This window comes from Telmatherina bonti, assembly GCF_933228915.1.
Source record: "Telmatherina bonti genome assembly, chromosome: 2".
Lineage (NCBI taxonomy): Eukaryota > Metazoa > Chordata > Actinopteri > Atheriniformes > Telmatherinidae > Telmatherina > Telmatherina bonti.
Genome location: NC_136620.1, coordinates 25,570,880 through 25,580,312, shown reverse-complemented (window position 1 = coordinate 25,580,312; position 9,433 = coordinate 25,570,880).

Genomic DNA, 9,433 nt, shown 5'->3' with positions numbered 1-9,433 from the left:
CCTGTGGGATTTCTCATTTAAGATTTGTTTTATTAATTGTTTTCCAGTTGAGGGACATCTCAGGCGTCACAGGGACACAGTCAGCTGTAAATTGTGTGATGGCGCAACAGAGGATAAGTTAGAAAACAAACAGCAATGTTTGTTTGGGAAGAACATGAATTCCTGTAGTTCGGGTTCTGGTTGTCTGGAGAGCACTGGAAACAATGAACCGCTTAGATGCCATCGATGGGTCCAGAGGAGTGGCTCCTCATTTCTCAACCATTTCTGTAATTTGACCAAACCAGAAGGGCTAAGTGTGTGAAAAACTCTTTAACTGGATAGAAATTCTCTTGTCATTGATCCAGTGATCAACAAGGGGATATTTACTCCTATGCATGTGTCGGTATGGATATATTCATTTTACTTGGTAGCGCTGTGCTGACCGTATGCTTAACATGCACATTTTGTCATTCAATTCTGCCATCTGACATGCATGTATTTTTCTTTAACAAATATTCACCAGCAACAGGTGTGACAGAAGTTTAATAGCCCTCAAAAAAGAACCTTATTTAACAATCCCGTTGCTTGATAATGATTTAAGACTTACAACAAAGAAAGATTTTTCCAGAAAGACTTTGATTTATGTTCTTTCATTTTGAAGTGCTTTGGCTAAACAAACCAATATCAGACTGATAAAACCATGAGCTGATTTAAGAATGCTTGGGCAGGCGGGGCTGTCCACGGCGTGTAGAGCTTATAAACCTCTGGTTGCTCTTCATCTGATGATTTCCAAGAGGAACAGCCACTTTGTTTGCAGGCCTGGTAAGTTTGCATCACACATGATCACTTTTATCAAGGAATGATGGCTTTTATATTGGAGAGGCATATATGTGGAAAAATGTGATATTTAAACAGATTGTTAAATTGGTGTTTTGTATTCTTATCACCATTTGGTGGGTTTTTAAGGCACGTGTACATATGCTTTCATTTGTAAAAGACTGAGCAACAGCTGCTCCACAAGACTAAAAAACAGGAGTGGAGGATATGTTGAAATGTTTCCTTGATGCACAGGTTGGAAAAAGCGATGTTAAGACTGATGTATAAAAAATTTAATTAGCGGACGAAATGTGTATTTTTATTCTGTTCAACATATAAAATTTAAGTGAACTTGAGAAATGTTCCTCAAACAAAGGATGTCTTTGTTAAACTTATTAGGACAAGATAGATTAACCCTGCATTTAATGTTCTTTTTCAAAAGAAGGGTATAAAATTTAAAACCCTTTTTCTTTGCTGCAAACAAAAAAATTGACATTATGAAGGTAGAATCAGCACAACTCTAACAGCAGGAAACAGAGAATAAGTCCATTTTTCATTCAGCAAAGTTCGTCTGAATCACACAATGCTGGTTTAATGCTTCACAAATTAGCAGCTTCAGCTCCCAGTTTCTTTTTTTTTTTTCCCTGTTCCAGAGGATTAGCAGTTGTGTCTGCTCTGTCCAGTGCTGTAGTAAAAACTATAATTCATTCCAGTCTCTGTTTCACACACTGAGCTGACATCTGGCTGTGTACATACTGTTTGTTGGTGGACGTGCCAAGTCATACTCCGATTCCTTAGATGGTATTGGAGATAAAGGTTGCAGCAACATGAGGCTGCAATGTGTGACAACACAGGCTTGTCTTGTAGAGACCTGGAGGTGTGTTTGGATTTCCAGAGCATCTGGAAATCTCTTGATAATTGAAGTCAGACCACGTTAACGCGAACACACACACACACACACACACATATATACATACACATATATATATATATATGTATATATATGTATATATATAGTGATCTAAAACACATTTGACTGGCCTACATTGAAAAAAATGCCAGAAAAGCAACTCAAAAAGTCTCATGCATATGAAATGATATCATTGTGGATGTACTGTGGATATTCATATTTAATTAAAAAAAAGAAGACTGACTGTTTGATTGTCTGTATGGAGCCTGTGTCATACAGATCAGAGACGTGTGCTGTCTAGTCAACACACACAAATGACTTTTTAAACTGAGCTTGAAAACAGTTGTTAAAAAAGAAGTAGCAATTTCTGTTTGCAAAATGAGAAGCTTATGCAGGGTTAGTTCAGCCACTGGTGTTTTTTTCTCTAAGCACAAACGTCTTTGTATCCAAAAAGTGGTGCGATTTGACAGAGAGGACGGCTGTCCGCTCTCCGATTGTGCCTGTGAGACACTGAATGGGAAGGGAAATGGTTTTCCATGTGAGCAAATTACAGGAGGGGTAGAGGTGAGTGTTAGTGGCTCTGACGTTAATGGACTCATTCATCAGCAATCGCTCTGGCACAGAAAACATAATGAGTTAGAGGAAAGACTTATATTAAGATCATTTCTTTCTGTTCCACTGTTTGGAGTGACTGTAAACTCAACACCCAACAGACACCATAAACAGCTTTACTCCCTTTCACATCAACTATGAGCCTTCCAGCATTATTACGGAAAGCTGATTCATTGTAATCACAATGGAAATAAGCTGTTCTTAGGTTGCCACTCTGACCAGCAGCAGGTATTTCCTAGAATAAACTCAGCTCTCTTTCTGCAGCTTTTCTTGCCAAGCAGGGACACTACAACTGACAGTCCTTGTGTACTTCCATAAAAGGAGGCGGAGTACACCATCTGAGCTGATGGGATTCAGAACAGGGAATGCACATTGCCATTTTCATTGAGTCCCCATTTGGGAAAGAATCTCTAGTTCACCTTTTAAGTTGGATTCAGAGTTTTTACCCAGTTTCTTGATCAGAAAGCACACATCAGTTCTGTTTAATTTGAGTTCTTTGAGTTTGGTCATTATGAAAAAGCTGCGCTGAAAAGCACAGAGTGACAAGCTGAAGGGTCACCCTGAGCTTGTTACTTCAGTGAGGACACTATAACACACAGATTGTCACTCGACCGGCTCTTCAGTTGCAAAACAAACACAGCTTTTCAGCTTAACCGTAAACACACACGTTTTAATGAGCAACAGAAAGGTCACCGTGGAGCATGCTGTTGCTTGTAAACTGGGTGGAATTTGTGTCCTGGTCATGGACTTTTTCATATGTGACCATATTGGGTCATGTGGAGTCAGCAGCTGGAGCGTCTTGATTGATTGCAAACGCCGCTCTGGCAAATGTTTATAAGTGTGTGAAGCACTTTCTCCATCCTTATAACGACTAACTCATCTGGTTATGGAATATAGAGTAAGCTAATTAACAATACAATCCATTTTTCCATATGTTTTACAATGAAATGATGACTTTAATTTTAATGAGAACATTAATGAGGCATTTACATCCGTAATTGCCATAATATAACAAATAAGACTAAAAGCCAATTCATTTGTTGCACTCTGTAAAGATAAATACAGATCTGTAGGCAGCACAAAAGCTAAATCCTTCTAAAACAGGGGGTTTGGTAGTAACAGAGGGGTAAAACACTTGATTATCTACAGTAATTGTGCTTGTTTCTGAGTCAAACAGTAACTTTGATGTCTATAATGTAAATCCAACCACTTGACTTTCAATTTTCTAAATTTCTTATATCTTTTAACTTTCCAAGACCTCTTGGAGTAACTTCCTATTAGTGTTGGTGATCGACTGCAGCTGGGAGTTTCGCTGTGCAAACATGAAAGCAGTGTTTGTTTGACAGTATTAATTGCACTGACCAACAAACTAGAGTTCTGTGCAGATCTGTCAGAAGGTCATAAATTTATTGAAGTCAGAAATACTTCTTGGAGCAAATTTTCTAAACAACTGCAGATTCCAAGATTATCCGTTCACACAGTTGTATATAAATATGGAAAGTGTAGTCAGTGTACCATGGTCTAGAAGAAGACCACACAATTTCACACTCATCTGCAGGCTTCAGTGGGCATGAAATCTGTTTAGATGGTCAAGAAAAACACAGGGACAAGAAAACTTCAGACCTGCCATGAATTGGAATCTGCTTGAACATAAAACTAATTGACATGGTCAAGTGATATTTCGTTGACTAAGAGCCTGTCACCCAATAAAGATGTTCATGCTCCGAAGTGTAAACTTTCAAAGCTGATGGTTGTTTTTGGTCACATTGTGGAGGTAATTTTTTGTTGTCACATGAGGAAAAAAATGAAGTATTTGACAACAATGAGAAAAGTATATGATCCATTCAATCCCACACAAATGGTTAAGCATGGAGGCACTTTCCTTGTGACATTTTAAATAGCCGATTGTGTATGGTGAATGAAGTAAAAAAAAATGTAGCAGACTACCTCAGAGTTCATCAATGTAACCTCAAACCGTCATCCAGACAGTTGAATCCTGAACATAATACAATAGCTGATCACACATAAAAGCTAGCTGTTGTTTTTTAAACAGCCATTAAAGTTTTAAAGGGCCCTCAAAACATCATGACCACAACTATATCAAAAATATCTGAACTGTGCTTTAAAGTTGAGCCAGTGGTTGGAAACACTTTCTGTTCAACTCCTCAAATTCTGCCAAAAACTATTCCATGAACAGTAGTTTCTTTATTTTTTCTGCATTATAGACCGATGTCGTATATGTTAGAGCATTTTTCTTTCTTTAAAAGCAAGATATCTCCCTTGCGTTTTTGACACGATCCAAATTATAATGATTAAATTTGCAAAGACGCACATGACAAAACAGCAGAAATACTGCCCATTGTCTGTTCTTTCCTTCACAACCACAAGTTGCAACTGATTGATTGCACGAGTGAGATGAATAGATTTTAATATCCAGATGTCTGCCTCGGCTTTCCTGAACACTTCCAGATTGAAGATATGTGGTCCGCCTTAACTTGCCAAGCCAAATGTTAATCATACATTAGAAGCAGTCTTAAACAGAACAGAACAAAGTGCCTCTCTCTTGCCCCTCTTGATGTCTGATTAATACATTTGCAGACACTCTGTAGAGAAACAGCCATTAAGCCAGTCATTACAAAGCCATAAAATACACAAATAGCACATGATGTGTGAATGACTCTAGAAAGAATAGAGACACAAAAGTGAACCAAGCACATGATGTGATTATGTTGCTTATAGTAACAGGCTTTTCACGTCTAATAAGACATACTTTAACTTTCAGTGGACCACATGAGGAATTTTCAAGATAGAAGCTTGTTGGCTTAAAGAAAAAGGCTCAAATGCAGGCTTGATGTGATTTAATAGTTTTAAATGAGCAACACTGGCAGAGGAATCTTCCCAAAGCTGTGTTCTTTTCAGGGCTGTACTCAACCTTGGCTGACTACAGTGAGTACATTCAACGTTTTCTCTTATAAATATATCCATTCAACATTGTGTTATAGCAACACTACATAACTTCCTGACCCAAAAACCTCTGCTTTTTACTCACTTTGATGGCACACTAGTATTTATTACATACTACTGGGGCTATTGTTGCCCTGCAGCAATTCACTATATTTTTTCCGGCCTGGGTATCTTTGACAGCTACGTGTTTCGTTACCACCCCACATCACAAGTTAACAACTGGATGGCAACACACTGGCCGTTTTTGGACAAGCACCTATAGGCTGAATCCACAAAGAAACTTAAAGGGGCATTATCAGAGGAAGAGGAGACTTGAGTCTGGGATTAAGACTTAAATCACACTTCAGTCACATAGAGTGACTTCAGACTTAACTTACACTAAAAAGATTTCAGACTCTCTAGATATTCACAATTTGAGATTCAAATTGCACAACAGAACTTTTTCAGATTATTATTCTCTCTTAACCCTTATTGACGGCTTACTTGCCGTCGATCTTGCATCCTACCAGTGCTGTGTGTTCTGTCCAGCCAGTAAAAGATGCTCTTATCAGGACTCTTCTTCTATCTCTTGCTCTGTTATGTTTTCTTTTTTTTTTCTTGTCTTTCTTCAATAATGCCCCCTAACCTTTCTTCAGCCAGTAGTGAAGCCAGTGTGTTTATAGCTGCTTGAATGAAATGCAATGCATAAAGCAATGGCACCAGAAATTTGAATAAAAATGTCACTGTGCCATCAAATGAGTCAGGAATGCAGAGATTGGAAGATAACATAGTTTCTAAACTTGCCCCCCCGCATAATGTTTAAAAGCAGAAGCCAGGGTATGATTAGCTCTAAAGTAAAAAGAAAAAAAAAAAGAACAGGAAAAAAAACAACATAAGTGTAATAATTTAGTTTACAAAGTTGACGTATATACTGGTCTATTGGAAAGATCAAAACCTCAATGCTGCAAAACCCATTTTTCCTGTGGGCCAGGCATTCATGGTCCATTTCTTTGTTGAATACAACAACACAGATAAAATATGTATTCTAGGCAAAATTTTGCAAAGCCAGTTGTCAAATAAATGGATTTGTCCTGTGATAAATAACCACACACACAGTTGAAACACTTCAAATGCAGGAATGGATGCAGGTTCAGAAATAGAAAAGATAATGAGGCACTTTCTCTGCAATGAATTAAATACTAAACTAGATTTGAACATATTTGTTCTATCTTTAATATAATTTTCCATTTAGTTCATACAGTATATGATTATTTCTTACAAAAATTAAAGATCATGTTCATGCCAACACTCCCACTGTTTCTACTTCCACAACAGTTCAATAGAGAATCTGTAGCCCAGGTGGAGCACCAACCTGAAGGTCAGTGGATAGATTCCTGGCTTCCCCAGACCATAAGTGTCCTAAGGCAAGACAATGAGCCCCACTTTGCCTCTTTGTATGTCTACAAATGTACAGCACTCAGTATAAAGCTAATAGAAGCTTGGTGGGAATGTGTGTGGGACTGGGTGAATGCAACATGTGGTGTGAAAACGGCAGGGGGTGGGCAACACAAGACAATGAAGGTGATGTACCAGTACTCTCTATTTACAACCAAAACTGTAAATTTGCAGTTCATCCTTACATTTTTTATTATAACTTCCAGTGTTTAAGTTTCTCTTGTGCAATTGGTGAAGTTAGGTCAGTGCTTTATTAAAACATAATTTTATGTATATGTGTGTGTGGGGGGGTACATGCATATGTGTGCATAGGTGGCTTGACGGGTTGTAGCCTGGTACTTGATTTGATGATGTGGTTTTTGTTTTTTCTTCATTATGTTTTTTTTAAATGTAAAATACTTTGATTTATAAAGACTAATTGATTGACTGACTGTTTTTTTTTTTTTTAGAAATATGCATTTCTTAATAAAGATAAGACCATATTCTAATTGCTATTAAATATATGAAGCATTTCTATAGTTTGTGTTACAGCATGTTGCATCCTATTTAATCACTACGGCAGCAACTTTGCAGCCTAAAATAATTCCCAGTAAAAGCATCTGGGAAACATTTGCTAATTGCTTCTTTATCATTTGTTTTGCTAGCACACAGGTTTGATGTTGTGCTTTTTTTTTTAAGAGAATTAAGAAATTGTCAATTTCCAAACATGTCTGTTTCATCTGATTTTATGGGTTACAATGTTTATGTCATGTAGGTTTGAATGTAAATAGGATGTAATCATTTACTTTGAAAGATCCAAACTGTCTTACTAAAAAGTGTGGAGAGTGTTTTAGAAGGGAAAAAAGCCTCTTGGCGCTCTGTTTTTAAGTCTGAGTGACTGTATATGGTATCAGACATTGTGAAAACTAAACTGTTTGATGTTTGTGTCCCAGTATGATCCACTGCTCACTGTAGGTGGGCTCCTCTGACAATCAAAAGACACAAAAACCAAAAACAGAGGACTGGCGCTGAGGTAACCCCTTTAGAACAACCTTATATGACTGAGAAAGGAATCAAAGCTGGCTGCACTAAACTTTCTTTGATCTGAATGACACGTATTTACAACATACACAGATGAAAATGTGGATATTAACACACGAGTGTGTGATAGGAACGGACGAAGACCACAAGTTACATCATCTTATTATTTTTTAACCTTGAGTATAAGGAAAATAATAAAAGTATAACTATCATGGTATGTTGTTTCATGTTGTCTCTTCCCTGGTGTCTTGTTTTCTGTTTAGCCTTTGTTCCTGTTCATTAGGTTCACCGGGACTCATGAGTTAATTCATTACACCTGTGTCTTGTTTGGTTTCCCTGCATTTATTCTTCTGGTTTCTGTTCCCATTCCTTATGTTTACTGTGCGTGTTAGTTCATCTGTAGTCTGCCTGAGTTTAGGCTTTTGGATTTGCATTTAGGTAATAAATGCATTTAGGTAATAAAACATCTTGATTCTGCATCCCTGGCTTCTGTCCCTGCATTTGGGTCCAAATCTCCATCACTCTCTGAGACATATGTATGTAATGTCCAAATGGTGAAAGTTATTTATGTCAAATTTAGTATTTGGCGGATCTTAAATACTCTGTGCCATCTGAGACTGATGTGGACCAAACATTCTAGCTGCTTCATGTCAGTGAATTATATCAGAGCACCTACGGTAGATACAGTGAAGGGCTTTACAGCTGTGAATGTGCCACACGAATTCTGATTCAGTCCAAAGAAGCGGACTTGACCTGCCTACAAACGCAGGTCTCAGCCCGTTTCGAGCAAACCAAATATAGGGAGCGGACTACAAAAAAGTCACTTCATGCATTTGACGGAGAATTGCATTTTGGGTATTTACTGTACTTGGCGATTGCGTTAAGAGTCCTCTGCCTCATCTGTTGTTCTCATCCTACTGCGGTCATTGTTTTAGTGTATTTCTGCAGTATACTTGCATAAGACAAAATAAAATAACCAAAACAGCGATAGTTTTGTCTCCATATTTAACTTAGTTTTCTTCTTCATGCAGATTCTATCCTCTTGCTAAATACTAGTGCAGCACCACCTTTGGTAGGGATAATATTTGGTATATAATTGTAAAGGTTTAGTGTGTTTGACCAAAGTGCAGCGTGAATACGATCTCGGTCCGCATGCATACACCTCCCTACAACTGAGCTGAGTCTCCAATCTGACCGAGGCAAGCCAACTATCCTGATGTGAATGAACCCTCAGTATAGATTATTCTTTACTTTCTTACTTTTTATCAAACAGAATCATTTAACTTTCTTAAATCCCATGAATCTAAGCTCCTTCCGATTTGTTCCCAGGAGTTAAAGATCATGGCTTTCTCTATGTATCTAGTGAGTGTCCAGTACAAGAAAAAATAGTTTGCCTAATAAAGGCTTCATTAGCAGCCATTTAGAGTTAGAGTATGTATTAAAGGTGTAAACACAGGGCAAACTACCTTAAACATCATGAATGCCCTTCTTGAATCTCCTCTCTCTGACATTTACATCAGTGTTTGTCTATTCCGGTCCTCAGGCCCCCCTGCCCCGTATGTTTTACTGGCAACCCTACTTTAACACACCTGAATGAAATAAAGGTTCGTTAACTGGCTGCAAAGAACTTGATGACGGAGTTCAATAAAGTGACTCAGGTCTTAGGAGGAGGGTCATGTTTAAAACAGGCAGGGCCGG